This window comes from Gordionus sp. m RMFG-2023, chromosome 4 (genome assembly GCF_954871325.1).
Source record: "Gordionus sp. m RMFG-2023 chromosome 4, tfGorSpeb1-WG-v2, whole genome shotgun sequence".
NCBI lineage: Eukaryota > Metazoa > Nematomorpha > Gordioida > Chordodea > Parachordodidae > Gordionus > Gordionus sp. m RMFG-2023.
The window spans coordinates 32,821,349-32,838,448 of NC_088778.1; positions in this window are offsets into that span (position 1 = coordinate 32,821,349).

The window sequence follows — 17,100 nt, forward strand, 5'->3', positions numbered from 1 at the left end:
TATTCCAGGGGTCTATAGAGGAGTAGAGGTCTATAATAGGAAGGGATGCTTTAACCAATCGTTTATTGTTTACACAGGCCTATTATCGCACCCGTTGGCTCATTCGTATAAAACATCTGTTTTACCCTGCCCGTCAAATATTTTAAAATTATTTGATTGGTTAGTTTTGGGAATCATTATTTATTATTTATTTATATGTAATTTTTTTTTTTGTATCTTAAACTTATATAATATTCAAATATTATGAAAATAAATAATAAAAAAAAGTTTTGATAATTCCCACATCGCTCGCCTATTGGTTTAAAAAAAAATTACCTTTAACCCGTCAACCGCTTTCCCATTGGTTAAATATTTTGAACCCCGCTCTGTGGTAAGCTCCTGGCATTGATTGCCTACTTACTCAAATAATTCTAGATAATTTTATGCGAGGACACTATACCTAAAAAAAATATTTAGCATCCATAAACGCGTTTGAAATAAATTTTTTTTTTTACTATTTTCTTGAATTTGCTAAAAGTCTTGTTCTACAAAAAATATACACCCAAATTTGAGACGTGGATAAATATGAATTAACGGCGGATATGAGAAAAATATAATCTTACAAATATTGATGCTCAGACCGTGCAAAAAAATGGGAAAGAAAAATCAGAGGGAAAACTGGTCAACCTGGGCTAAACCTAGAAATCGCCATTAAAAATGGAGCGTTTTAGATTTCATTGGCATACTATGATCGGATTTATATAAAATATTCCTATCTTTGAAAGAATTAGTTTTTGACATTTAAGTCAGCAAGGTTATAAGCTATGTAGAGACCTTCATGGTCCTTAATTTTTTGACCAAGCTCGACCCAGGCCCACAGTAAAAATTTTTTTTTAGGCCCAAGTATGGGTCTACGGGTCGTGGGTCGGCCCGGCCCATGAAGGTCTCTGAAGCTATGCCAATATTCGATACCGAATAATAAATATAATATTAACTTAGAGAACTCTATATATATATACATCCCTAAATCTTTTAAAATGCAACAAACTTTATACGAAGAGGTTTTTCGGGTAAAATATAAGCCTGGTCCTGAGCTAGTGTTGTTGAAAAAAACGGCTAATTTCAATATTTTAGCTAAGAAAATGATATTGCCGAAGTCTCGAAATTTCGATGATATATGTCCTTGATCCTTCGTTCCTTCCTACGAAACAAAATCTTCAGGCTTGCGCGATAATCTTTCTTATGACGAAATCTTGAGTTGTCCCTTTTTTTTAAAAAAAGTCAGCTCAAGAACGAGCCGTTTAACGACACTCGAGTAGGGAGAAAGAAAGAAAGAAAGAAAGAAAGAAAGAAAGAAAGAAAGAAAGAAAGAATGAAAGAAAGAAAGAAAGAAAGAAAGAAAGAAAGAAAGAAAGAAAGAAAGAAAGAAAGAAAGAAAGAAAGAAAGAAAGAAAGAAAGAAAGAAAGAAAGAAAGAAAGAAAGAAAGAAAGAAAGAAAGAAAGAAAGAAAGAAAGAAAGAAAGAAAGAAAGAAAGAAAGAAAGAAGGAAGGAAAATCATATAAATCTTAAGACACTTTTCAATATCGAGAATCAAGATGCTAACTCGCTCTACATAATCTCCCTTAAAACGAGTAATAAATTCGGATCTAAATATAAACATATTAACAAAACAATTCAAAATCTTTTTCAAAAAAGTTATATTTATTTTATTTTATTTTTTTTATTTTTTTTTTTGAATTCTTTTTGAAATCGGAAAAATTTTTAATATTATTTTTGAAATTTAAAAATAGGTTTTAAGTTTGGACAGGTAAAAAAAAAGTGACAAATCAATATTTATGACCAACATAAGAAAAAAAAACCTAAACAATAATAAATATAAATTAGACATTACGATAATATCGATTTTGCAATTAAGAAATTTATTTTATATATATATTTTTTTAAAAATATAATTATTTTTTTAAAGAATTACAGATTTATTTTGGTTATTTGGTATATTTAATTTCTTTTTTAAAAAAATTTCTTAAGGAGGTGGGGGTGGGAGGGAAATGAGACTGAAATATAATTGTAATATATAATTTTTAATTTTTTATAAACCGAAGGAAATGCCAGAAAATATAGAGAATTTACTCGAAGAATATAATAATTTGATCCAATGAGATTATTACTTTAAAAAACATTAAATAAATATAAGGTTGGTAAAAAAAATGTAATAATTTTGAATTTTGCGGAAAACGCGTCCTAATCAAGATTCGCCAATCAGGAGCCGGTTTAATTTATACTGAAAATTTGATTGGCGCAAAAAAATTAATATCCGGTTTTAGGTTATAATTACTTATATAAGAGTGAGTTTTATTTCCTAATACATTTATAATCGATGAAATTATATTTATTACACTAAACAATAAATAAATAAAGGTGGTAAAAAAAATGAAATAATTCTTAATTTTGCGGAAACACGTCAATCAAGATCCGCTAATCAAGATTCACCAATCAGGAACCGATTAATTTAAGATTTGATTTGTGTAAAAAATTAATATCCGGTTTTAGAATTATAATAAACTATAAGAGTGAGCAGGGGCGGACTGGCGAATATACGGCCTCGTGGGCATGTTTTTATGAGCCCCCATTACATAATTTTTATTACCTCTTATTTTTGAAAATAAGTTTAAGCGATTTATATTTTTAATAAAAATAGAATATATAGTATGACACGATAATCATATATTTTATTTTACAAAAAATCGCACATCTAAGAATTATTCATTGCATATATTTTATATTAGATTTACAACGATATTACAACCATAAAATGAAATCATATATCACGACGTGTTTAATAAAAGGATAATAAATACATACTCAATATATAAAATCAAATAAATTGCCGCACTTATAAAATCAGGCACCCACCGATCATATTGTAAATAGATACAAATAAGATTTAAAATACAAGAATTAAGATGATATATAATTTTTGCGTTAATAAATCTCTCATTAACTTAGAACCTTTGTGCAAATTAAACAAGAATATCTTCTAGTCAAATCTGCGCCGATAGCTCTCGATCAGCTGACATCATTAAAAATGTAATTTTTCTTGGGTCTATATTAGCCTCCACCTATTTTTTTTTTATAATTTTTAATATACTAAATGTTCTCTGTCAATTAACTCGCGTAAATGACAAAAATGTATTCATATGCCAAAAATAATTTAGTGTATGCACTTGTATGCTTATTGCATCTTTTAAGAATTTCACACACGCATATTAAACACTTGTTACATCTATTATCTATCACACTCTGAATTATTATGATTTTTTTAATATTCCATCTTCTTCATATGACTCCTCCACTTGTACATACGATTGTCATAGTCTGTTTCATTTAATCCTGCTACTAAATCTTTGAATACACTGGCAAATGAACACAAATTCGTTACGTAATTTAACACTCAATATATTTGCCAAATTGTGTCAGATTTTCCAAGGCCTTTTCAGAAACACCTTTACTATTTATTTCATCAAAATGCCTTGGATGCAAATATTGCACATCAAAATAAGCTACTATTCGCAAAATATAGTTCCGACAAGCTATTGATAATTTGATCGTCAATCGATTCTTGAGGACGTTCATCTTGGCCTCCGTCACTATATATATTCTCTTCGCTCGTCCTGTTCGATCTTTTTACAGAGTATTTTATACTCAGATACTCTTTGGGAGCTATAAATATGAAAGTGTTTCATTTTAAATTAGAAGCCATTTTTATTGCTTTATTTTGAATTGATGTAATAGTTATCGATGATACAGAAAACTTAGCATCTTCTATCATTTTCCATGCTGATAAAATATTTAAATTTTTTAGTTTGAAGATATAATGACATCAAAAATTTATTAATATATTATAGCTGTACTCAGATTCTTAAATTTACATAAATTTATCGATCAAAGACTGCACTTCTCATGAGGTTTTCTCCTCAGATGATTTATTATCTATTATAAATTGAAGTACGCTTATCATTGTTGGGAGGAAGCTCTCTTTACCATATATCCATCTAAGAGCTTTTTCGTGTGCCCAACACCTTGTCTCACCTATTTTTTGCAGCCTTCTCAACTTATTTTAGCCAGATGAATTATTTTAATTTACCCAAGCATCCATCCTTTTGTATGATTTACCAAAGAAGTTGCTAGTACTTTTCAATAATCCAAATAAATTTTTGCCTTCAATATTATCGCATGAATCACTTATTCAGAGATTTAATACGTGACTCTAACACCAACTGGAGCCTCTAGTCTAATAAGAGCATGCAACCCAACAATTTTACCCCCCATATTTGCAGCACCATCAAATGATTCTCCCACCATATTTCTCATTTGAATTCCATGTTTTAAAAGCATTCACTCAAGATATCAAAATTTCCAGAAGAGTTTGGTAATTTTGTAAGTGCGAAAAGCTTTTCCGCTATTTTTGCCATTATAATAATGTGTTGTAGGCAAATGGTTGCTTGATCATTAACGCTAATGCCTTAATATAATTAATAAATCAAAACTTAGCTTTCATCCTACTCAAACTCAAATGGAAGCGTAAAAAAAACAAAGAAACACGTGGTAATGTTGTATAGCGTTCAAGAGACGTATGCATTAAAATATAGTAAACGACATAATTCTCAAGGAATGTGATATTCGAATAATATGGATATCATTAAAAAATAAATAAATGATAAGAGAAAATAATGTAAACATAATAATATCTTTTTTTTCCAATTGGCCTTTTTTTTGATATTTTCCTCTGATCGACCTCAAAAATCGACATTTTCTCGCGGCCTCTTGGGCAAAATTCCCACCTGGTCTTATGGCCAGTCTGCCCCTGGAGAGTGAATTTTATTTCTTAGTACATTTATAATAATCAATGAAATTGTATAATTTTTTAGGAAACACGTCGATCAAGATCGGCTAATCAAGATTCGCCAATCAGGAGCCGATTAATTTGCTAAAGATTTTATATGCGCAAAAAAAATCAATATCCGGTTTTAGATTTTAATAAACTATAAGAGCGAGTTTTAATTTTCTTAATAATTTTTTTTTTGGATTTCGAAATTTCAATTTTTATTTAAAATTCGAATTTCCAAAAAAAAAAAGAACTTGCGTAATCGGAGAAAACCTATCGACCCCGCCTCCGCTACCGCCACCGCTACCGCCACTCCTGGGATGAAGCTATCTTTTCTGACAACAGTCCTTGGACTTAAAATTTATTAGATCGGTTTAGTTGAAATCGGCTACACGCTTCGCAAATTTTAGAAGAAAATGGCGAAGAAAAAAAAAAGAATGATTAAGTTCAGAATATTTTTTTTTTCCCCTTTCATTTTAAAAATGGCTTCTTTTTTTTAAAAAAAATCTTTTGTAAAATTCATTTTAATGATCAAATTTTTTTTCAAAATATTTTATAATATTTAAAAGAATTCGGCAACATATAACTAACTTATATGCACTAAATAATGAATTAAATTATAATAATTTTAAAAAGACACCCAACATACAAAAGTGTAAGGTAAAAAAAATGTCATCAATCTAACTCGATATTTTAGCCAGAAAGATATTGACTATAAGCCTCGAGCTTTCGATAATATAAGGACCTTTGTTCCTTCTATGAGCAAAATCTTCAGTTAGGCTTGCTTAATATTCTTCTTTCTTCTTTCTTTCTTTCTTTCTTTCTTTCTTTCTTTCTTTCTTTCTTTCTTTCTTTCTTTCTTTCTTTCTTTCTTTCTTTCTTTCTTTCTTTCTTTCTTTCTTACTGATAAAAAATATAATTATAATAGTATAAATAGTTATCATGAATGTGTTTTAATTCGATGGAGTTTTTAATTTTATATTAAACCTTAATAAATTATTTATTTTATGAATATGGAAACGTAGATTTAGTTTATAAAAAAAATTTTTGCTATCCTTGTCCTATACTTTTTGCTCGAGTCTTATTAGGAGAAAGAAAGGAAGAAAGAAAGAAAGAAAGAAAGAAAGAAAGAAAGAAAGAAAGAAAGAAAGAAAGAAAGAAAGAAAGAAAGAAAGAAAGAAAGAAAGAAAGAAAGAAAGAAAGAAAGAAAGAAAGAAAGAAAGAAAGAAAGAAAGAAAGAAAGAAAGAAAGAAAGAAAGAAAGAAAGAAAGAAAGAAAGAAAGAAAGAAAGAAAGAAAGAAAGAAAGAAAGAAAGAAAGAAAGAAAGAAAGAAAGAAAGAAAGAAAGAAAGAAAGAAAGAAAGAAAGAAAGAAAGAAAGAAAGAAAGAAAGAAAGAAAGAAAGAAAGAAAGAAAGAAAGAAAGATTCTATTCTATTCTATTCTATTCTATTCTATTCTATTCTATTCTATTCTATTCTATTCTATTCTATTCTATTCTATTCTATTCTATTCTATTCTATTCTATTCTATTCTATTCTATTCTATTCTATTCTATTCTATTCTATTCTATTCTATTCTATTCTATTCTATTCTATTCTATTCTATTCTATTCTATTCTATTCTATTCTATTCTATTCTATTCTATTCTATTCTATTCTATTCTATTCTATTCTATTCTATTCTATTCTATTCTATTCTATTCTATTCTATTCTATTCTATTCTATTCTATTCTATTCTATTCTATTCTATTCTATTCGATTCTATTCTATTCTATTCGATTCTATTCTATTCTATTCTATTCTATTCTATTCGATATTCTATTCGATTCTATTCTATTCGATATTCTATTCGATATTCTATTCGATATTCTATTCGATATTCTATTCGATATTCTATTCGATATTCTATTCGATATTCTATTCGATATTCTATTCGATATTCTATTCGATATTCTATTCGATATTCTATTCGATATTCTATTCGATATTCTATTCGATATTCTATTCGATATTCTATTCGATATTCTATTCGATATTCTATTCGATATTCTATTCGATATTCTATTCGATATTCTATTCGATATTCTATTCGATATTCTATTCGATATTCTATTCGATATTCTATTCGATATTCTATTCGATATTCTATTCGATATTCTATTCGATATTCTATTCGATATTCTATTCGATATTCTATTCGATATTCTATTCGATATTCTATTCGATATTCTATTCGATATTCTATTCGATATTCTATTCGATATTCTATTCGATATTCTATTCGATATTCTATTCGATATTCTATTCGATATTCTATTCGATATTCTATTCGATATTCTATTCGATATTCTATTCGATATTCTATTCGATATTCTATTCGATATTCTATTCGATATTCTATTCGATATTCTATTCGATATTCTATTCGATATTCTATTCGATATTCTATTCGATATTCTATTCGATATTCTATTCGATATTCTATTCGATATTCTATTCGATATTCTATTCGATATTCTATTCGATATTCTATTCGATATTCTATTCGATATTCTATTCTATTCTATTCGATATTCTATTCTATTCTATTCTATTCTATTCTATTCTATTCTATTCTATTCTATTCTATTCTATTCTATTCTATTCTATTCTATTCTATTCTATTCTATTCTATTCTATTCTATTCTATTCTATTCTATTCTATTCTATTCTATTCTATTCTATTCTATTCTATTCTCTTCTCTTCTCTTCTCTTCTCTTCTCTTCTCTTCTTCTTCTTCTTCTTCTTCTTCTTCTTCTTCTCTTCTTCTTCTTCTTCTCTTCTCTTGCGAAATCGATATCCGGGGCTGCGTCAATATTTATTCCCTGAATGAGTATACTTAATATTCATAAATTTATCAATCAGTGTCGTCAGTCGCTAAAACCAAAAAAAAAAGAGAGCTATAAGCTTTAAACAAATAAAAACTATAACATTTACTCATGACACTGTCTTTATCGGATTTTGAATGGCTCTGATTATTGGCTGAAACTTATGATTTTACGATCCTTATAGAAATTTTTTTTCTTCTTAGATATAAAATATTGGTCATATTTTCTGAACAAATATGATAGAAATCTGAATCCAATATTAAGACGTAGTCCTTAAGCACGAGGTTTGCCACATTGACAAGCACTAATTACGAAGCTTAAGCCCATTATATAATGAGTAAGTACAATACATGTAGATTAACCCTAAATTACTCAGAATTTAAAACGACTTAAAAGTAATTTTGTTTTACTGATAAGTTTTTCCAAGTAAAAAAAATTGAAATTTCTTAGAAGTAATTATTATTTTTACGTGCGTAAGCATGATTACTCTGAGTTTTCAACTTCTAGTGGGGTATGGCATGAGGAGATGGCGAGTAATTTTTCCACAAGAACAGTATCTAGACAAGGATATCAAAAATTATCTCCATTCACTACAAATCGTAAGGAAGAATCAAATTTTTTTAAATCTTTTTCTAAACATATATCTTAGCCATAGAAAGAGTAGGTGGGGGGGGGGCTGTTATGATATGCGTTTTGTGATTTAAGGAACTCTTGTAGATAAATTGATATTAAATATATATTTTTTTAAAAAATCTTTTTATGTAAATGCATTCGTTAATATATTTATTGTTTCGCGGTATAATGCGTTCCCGATAATGACTTGGCGCGAATACATTGGCGGTAGAAAATTCGGTTATTAATTGGGTTAGCGATAAAAAGTTTAGGGCTATCACTGGATCGCTACAGAGGTTTGCTAAAATATATTCGCCCTAAAGTTATTTCGCAGAAATAAATCCGCGTTAAATGGGTTCCCGATATTGTTTTCGCTATAAATGTCCCGCGGGGAAATAAAATTCGCGGAATTGGTTTCGCCATGTTTCTTTCGCGATAAAGGTTTGGCAGAATTGACCTGATACCCGAATAAATATCATTTTTTTTTTCGGTCACCATAATATTTATCTTTTAATTCGGGTTTTGGAGAGAATGATATATATATATATATATATATATATATAAGCTCAATTTTTGAGCTTTCTATAAATTCCTAGACAAACCCTTCCTTAGGCTAACTCAATATTTTAACCATAAAAATAAATACTGCCTTAAGTCTCCAGATTTTGCTATGACATATGTCTAAACTCTTCCTTCCTAAAAATGAGCAAAGCAAAATCTTTAGGTGAGCTTAATATTTTTTTTTCCGGATAAAATAGTGAGTAAACCGCCGGTTTTAAAAAACCGGCTCAAAACGATAACCGTTCAACACCACTAATAATAAATAAAAGTCAAAAAAAAAAGGAAAATAATTGTTTATAATAAATAAATAATTTTACCTTTTATAAAGAGTGTTGTGTAGAATACTATCTTAAATTTTTTCAAATTGTTAATTTAATTTTTTTTAAAAACAAAATTCTTCATTTTTTATATTAATTTTTTTTAGAGAAAAATTATATTTTGAGACCCTGTGCAAATGGCAATAAAAAACGTAGCAAAAATAATTTTATATTATAAATCAATGATTACTTATTATAATCATATTTTATATATATATTAATATAAATAACTTTAAAAAAAAATATCTTATTTTAGTTAAGAATATATATATATAATTATTATTGTATAATTTTCTTTTTGACACATTTCTGTGATAATTTTAATTAATTAATCAATAAAAACTAAAAAAAAAATTTTTATAACCATTATTAGGTAGATATATTATTATTTATATAAATTTATTTTTTAAAATAATATAATTCAATTGCAATTATCAGCTTAAAATTTTTGGGATTTAAATTGCCACTTTAGGGCCTATTTAGTTATATATATGGCTAATATTGGCAATAATTTTGTCTTTCTTTCTTTCTTTCTTTCTTTCTTTCTTTCTTTCTTTCTTTCTTTCTTTCTTTCTTTCTTTCTTTCTTTCTTTCTTTCTTTCTTTCTTTCTTTCTTTCTTTCTTTCTTTCTTTCTTTCTTTCTTTCTTTCTTTCTTTCTTTCTTTCTTTCTTTCTCTCTTTCTTTCTTTCTTCGAAATCCTACCAGAGCATTAAGGAAGGGAATGCCAGAAAAATAATTTAATCATATTTACCCCCCTTTTGAAAAAGGTTTAATTATTTTAAAAAAATTAGGTCGCAAATCTTATATTGCTCGATAATACTCGGCAGATAGAACAATTTTTAGGATTTCCTCCTAAAAATTAACTTCTTTAAAAATGATCACGATCCTTTTAATAAGAAACTTTAGCCCGAAATTAAAGGGCAAACTACAAAGGAAGGAAAATTCATATTCTCATTGATAATCGTATTCAAAATTTCAGAAATCACTTAAACTCATCATTTTGGAAAAATTATTGTGTGCATAAAGGAATGTTCAAAAAATAAGGATATTTAAATTTTCTAGTGTAACTATAACTAGATACCTTTTAATGTAACTGAATGTTAATTGCATATTTTGGAATGTAACGATAAAAGTAACCAGTTAATTTTATTAAAGTCAAAAGAAATTTATTAAGCGCCATTTTTTTTCCCCCCAGTACGAATAAAATATTATACATTTTGTCCTATATATATATATTTTTTTTTATCAATATACTTTTATTTCTTTTATTTTAAATTGCATGTATTTCATTTTAGATTCCTATTGATTTAAAATTTACGAATTGTAAAATTATTTTGTCTATATTGAAAATAAATTTAATTATATTGGTCAGAGTTAAGTTAGGGTTAGAAGTATCTAGATCCTTTTAAAAAGTATCTTTTAATGTAACATTTTAACTACAGTTACAATTTACCTTTTTTTTAAAAAAATGTAACTTGTAAGTGTAATCCAGTTACTTCTTTTTTTAAAAGTAATTTATTTTTTGGCAATACCATTACTTCTATTTTATAAGATTGTCCCCAAAACTATAATTTTTTAAAACCAAACAAAAAAAACATACACCTCTAAAATTTACTTTTCAAAATACTCGTCAGAATATTCATTTTTCGTTCCCTGACCCTATACCCTTAACCTCACCCTTAACCCTAACCCTGCCTCCCTTTCCATCCCCACCCCCCAGACCAAGTCATACCCATTTTTTTAGAAAAAAAAATGTAATGACGACATTATTTAAGGGAGTCTATAAGAATATTATAAAAAAAAATATATAAAATTATTTTTGATATTTAAATCTATTTCTATCGATATAATACTTAATCTCTTGACTGGAAATAAAATAAATAACGATATCATTAAATTAATTTTATTCAAAAAAAAAAGTTTTTATATATTAAATAAGATAGATTTTAATCTGGCTAATGGATTTTTTGTTTCCCGATGAATAATATTATAATTATTATGTATAATATACTTTTACTTATTATTATAGTAAATATATTTTATAAATATATATATCAAAAAAAGGGAAATTTATCTAGTTTAGATTTTATTTTAAAATGCGATGAAATATCAAAAACTTTTTTTTTTTAAAAAAACACTTGGAAAATATGTATAATGTCAATCACCGAAATGTCAAGTTAAAGAATGATGTTGGAATTAGAGTTCCTTAGAAATTTCTTGCTGATTAAAATCTTAGTAGAAAACTGCTGTTCCATTTTTAATCTAGAGGACCCTTTGCACAGGGCCTATTTTGTTTCAGGTACGATCCTAAAAAAATTTTTTCATCATTTCCGACCGGACCCAGTTTCGAGTAACTTTTTTTTCCTTTCAAAGATCCAAATTTTCATTCAATTAGATCCAAAGTTTTATTTTAGGAATATGCCCAAAGTCAAGTCTTAGCCCAAATAAATTTTCGAATCCATCTGATTCTCTAATTAGATCTAAATTGGATAGGCCCATTCAATGCTAGAAATGCTGCTTTTAAAAAAAAACTTTAAATTCTGAAACCAAAAAGAAAAGCTGTTTTAAAAGCAAATAAAATGGCAAAAAATGAAACCTCAAAACTTACATAATATGAAAAATATATATGTAATTTTATATATAATAGGAATATCAATATTATATCTCTTTCTTTCTTTCTTTCTTTCTATAATTTAACTTGTTTTATATAATATTTCGAATTTTTGTTTGTATAAATAGAATATAACTATAAAAAAAAATTGATTTATGTTTAAAAAAAAATCAATTTAGACAAAAAGGTGGATATAGAACAATATAATTCTCAGGCGACCGATGTATGGAAGGTCTAATTCTCGAATTTTTTAATAAATTTTTGCTATCTTCTTCTAAGCGGGTTACAATGATAAAAAGGTGATCTCTTCTCTTCTCTCTTCTCTTCTCTTCTCTTCTTCTCTTCTCTTCTCTTCTCTTTCTTTATTTAATATTCATGTTTATTGATAAATTTACCTACTATTGGGAGAATGTTAGTTTTAAATAATGCTACTTAAGGTTTTAAAAGGAAAGAACACGTGATAAAAAATAAGTGAGATTGGAGTCATCGGAATCGGAACCGTATATCGCAACGCTGAAGCAACCAGAAAGAGGAAAATCCCCTCTCCCTATAAGCTTGTAACTGGAAAATCTAGAACACCTTTTCTTTAAACAAAAAGTTTATGTAAACAGGAAACCGATTCTAACAAAAGTGCAAAATAAAGTATGTCATTTCAAAATATCACGTAATTCCATCTTAAAAAGTTTTTTTTTAAAAAAAAAGAAAAGAAAAGAAAAGAAAAGTGAGAGCATTAACAGATTTCGGAAAACCGCTACCATAATCATTTATAAATAAAATTAAAAGTAAATAAAAGAAAATAAAAGAAAATAAAAGAAATAAAAGAAATGTAATTGAAATACAAAAAAAAATAAATAAAATAAAATGGAAGGTAAGAAAAGAAAAGAAAAATACAAAAAAAAAAAAACTTGGCCTAAATGACTTTTTTGTATTAAAAAAAAATATCATCTTTTTTTTTTCAATAATGAGAACTTGATTTACTCGAAAACAAAATAGAAAAGATTGAAAGAAAACTTTGAAAAATAAAAATTAATAATTTAACAAATATCACGAAAAAAAATATATGAAATTTTTTGAGATATCTAATTTTAAGGCTCCACTAGGAAAATTATTCCCCCGAGAGTAAAAAAAGTTAAAACTTTTCTATTTACAAATGTATATAATTCTTAATATAATTTTTATTTTAAAGGTTTTTTTTTCCTTTTATACGATATCTTAATCATTTTTTTTAAAAAGAAACATTGTTTTTATTTTATAAGATAAGTGTATACAAAAAAAAATGATTTTCAGTTATTAAAAATTTTTTGAAGAAGTATATATATTAGAAGATTAAAAAAACAAACAAGAAAGATTTGAAATAGGAGATAAATTGGCAATATTAGCGATACAGTTGTCTTGTCACAGTTAGTGTCGTTAAACGGCTAGATTCGAGCAGATATCTTAGAAATGGCTAAATCGATATTTTAGCCAGATAAAGTATTGTCTAAAGCCTCGAAATTTCGTTACCAGATGTTTCTAACCTTAGTGCCAACTATGAGAAAAGTTTTATGAATTAAATATTTTAAAGATTGGGAGCAAGCTATAACCCCAAAATTTGGGCTAAGCTAACTCTACCCCGACCTAATCGTTTGCGTTAAAAAAAAGGCTCCTGTAATTCCGTTAGAATCTTTTTAGTAGTTTTTTCCTGTAATCAGGCTATTTTTCCGATATATTTGACAGAACTTGAGTTTTAGTGGAAGAGTGCTCTTTAACTTTTAGGGTCTATTAAACTCGATTGTTAGAATATACTTTCTTCGTGGTTTAAAATGGATTAATAATATTAACAGATTAATGGTTAGAAGCGGGTATCATATCAATATCACACGGGAATGAATAGGGATAAAAATATATAAGGCGGCTTAAAAAAAACGTCGCGTTTTGAAATCCTTTATTAACACTTAAAATATATTTATTTCGCTATCGAAAACTTAATTACCCAAAAAAATTTTTTTAAATAAAAGTTCAATGTTTAGAAGAGAATTATGATTAAAAATGGTTAAAGAGATCCTCAATTATTCTTTTTCTTCAAAAAATGGGCTTAGATGGGTTAACAAAACGTTGGGCTATAGGCCGGGAAACAACCAAAAAAAAACTTTAACTTTCTTATAATTAAATTTTCTGATAAATTAGGTTCTGTGCGCGGAATATAGGAAAGGAATTGATTGTTTAACCACTTCCAGAGTTTTGATTATCCAGAATATTTCTTAAATTTCTGATAAGTCAAGAGATTCAGCCAGAAATCGAAATAAAATGAGTTCAATTTCAAATTCCAATGTTTGATTAGTCTCAGTCTTAGTATTCTAAAGATCTTAATTTTAAAAAAATTTAGGAAAATCTTTGTTGCACTCTAGGCCCAATTCAATTTTCCATAATACTTTATTAGTAAAAAAAAATTAATTTAGATGTCGTAGTCCCTTTAAATGGTCATAATTTAAAACCTGAAGGGAAATCTTAGTTGAGAGGGAATAAAAATAAAAATTTCTTTTTATTTTAGAAAACGTATAATCGCACAGAAGTTGTTCCTTTGATTCTTAACATTCAATCTTCTTCTTCTTCTCCGTTTTATGGCTATTTCCAGGTTCACCCGGGTAGGCCATTTTTCCCTCTAATTTTCCTTTTCCATTTTTGACGGTCCTGAGCATCAATATTTGTAAGATTCATGCTTCTCATATCCGCCGCTATCACATTTGTCCACGTCATCTTGGGCCTTCCTGTAGGTCTTGATCCTCCTACTTCCATCAAGGTGCATCTCTTTAACCGGTCATCTTTAGTCATATGTTCCACATGCCCAAAAAATCTTAGTCTATTTTGTCGCATTACCACTCCAATCATTTGTATACCCAATCTTGCTCGCAATTCCTTGCTAATTTTTTTCTCTCTCTCAGAGATACCCCACACATCCATCTAATCACCCTAGTCTCTGTTCTTTCTAATATGGCTTCGTGAGTCGCTTTCATTGTCCATGTTTCGCCGCCATAAAACTAAACAACTTCTCACCAGCTTACGTAAACTTTCCCCCCTTAACTTCAGAGAGACTTTTTTTATTTGCAAGAATAGACGACACTGAACTTCTTACAAGCTTGTCTGACCCTTGCAACAACGGTAGAATCTACACCCATCCGCGTTTAGCATATCACCCAAATAACAAAATAACATATTATATTATGCATAATACCTATTTAGTGCTTCTACGTTCAACCGTTTTCACCATTCATTTTAACCTTATCTTGTGTCTTTTACATAAAATGGGGGAAAAAAATATTTCGGTATAACCTTAATGACATAAATTACAATTATAAAAGATTCAATGAAAACAATATCTAAAAATTTTAATTAAAAGTATATCTTCATTATGTCTTACAATTGAACTCTATATTATATAAAATTAAGTATTCATTAAAAAATTTTTTAATATTAAATAATAATTAAAATTAAAATGGACATTAAAAATTTTTTTTTTTAAATACGAATATTACTACAAATTATCTCATAATATTCCATATTCCAAGGCAAAAAAATAAAATAAAATAAATTTAAGAGAAAGGAAAGAATATTATTTTTAAAAAACATATAATTATTATGTTACAATATTTCGTTTTAATTTTTTAGTTTATGCCATTAAAATAAAGCCAATAATTAACTTAATATTTGGAATATTTTTTTTAAAAAAAACTGCCTTTTCCTTCTTTATTTGCATAATATGTTAAAAATAAAACACCGTTTTAATCGTTTTATTTCTATTCGAAGTGTTTTTAAAAAAAAAAAATTTTTTAAGACCTTAATTTAAAAAAATACCATCTCATTAAAGTATTGTCGAATACTCAATTTGTCGAATCCTTCGAATAAGAATAGTATTATTTTTTTATTTTTATTAAAATGTTCGGATTAGAGCTCTGCGATTAGTATTTCAAAAGAAAGAAAAAAAGGAAGGAAGGAAGGAAGGAAGGAAGGAAGGAAGGAAGGAAGGAAGGAAGGAAAGAAGGAAGGAAGAAAGAAAGAAAGAAGGAATAAAGGAAGGAAGGAAGAGTACACATGTTTGAGGATCCACTATACGCAGATGCAAAAGAGGATATTAAATTATAGCATTTACCAACGAGTGGATAACTGTATATTAATTTTAAGTTTTATAAAGCCCGTTAGTGACGATTATAATAATGAATTGAGATATTCTTAGAGAATCCAATATGGTTTAGGTTAGTAAATATTCTTAGGATTAGGATCAGAGTAAATATATTTCAAAAAAAAAATAAATGAATTTTTTTTAAATGTGAAGCTTTTTATTTCTGGCAAACTATTCCAGGGTCCCAAATTAGATTAGAACCATTAAGTTATCACTCGCCATTATGAGCATCGGGTCTTCGTGATATAATAGTCAGAGACCTGCAGATGTACCATTGCTCGACCCGACTCGGCTAGAATTTTTTTTAGGGCAATTTTCTTCTCAAAAATTCCTCAAACTTAAAATTAGAACGGTTAAATTTTTACTCATCCATTTAAGAAGCATCGAAATTTTATCCTTTATTTTCCAATAATTCCTCAAAATCTTTCCTTAATTTGGCAGAAAATTATTTTTTTATAATAAATTTTAAAAAATGTGACTAATTTATTTTATTTTTATTTTTTTTTATAAATTTTTTTTTCTTATATATTAGAGAACCATAATATTTTTGGGGTCATTTTATCCATATTATTATTAATTATGGCGGCATATTTTGCCTCAATTTAAATAAAAAATAAAATATGAATGAATGAATGATTCACTATTGTTGTTAAACGGCTTGATTTGCTGATTTTTAAAAAACGGCTAACTCAAAATTATAGCCAGCAACAGATGTTCAATCCCATGTGCCATCTAAGAGCAAAAATCTTTAGGCTTGCATCATAATATATTTTTTTCTGGGAAAAAAAAATTATAACGAGTTAGCCGTTTTTGGGGGCAAAATATTACTTAGAACCAGAGTTGTTAAAAGATAATTTTTAAATGGTTCTAGATACAGCTACAGATACATCGTCTAAAATAATATCTAGATACAGATATTTTAATAAAAAATCTATCTAGATACAGATACAGATACCACATTTTTATATCTAGATACAGGCTCTAGATACTTGTATCTAGATCCTTTAACAACTCTGCTTAGAACCAAAGGATTTTGAACGTTTTTTTAGTATCAAGCCCAAATTGAGCCGTTTAAACAACACTAATTATCACTACCTTTATTTTTCTTA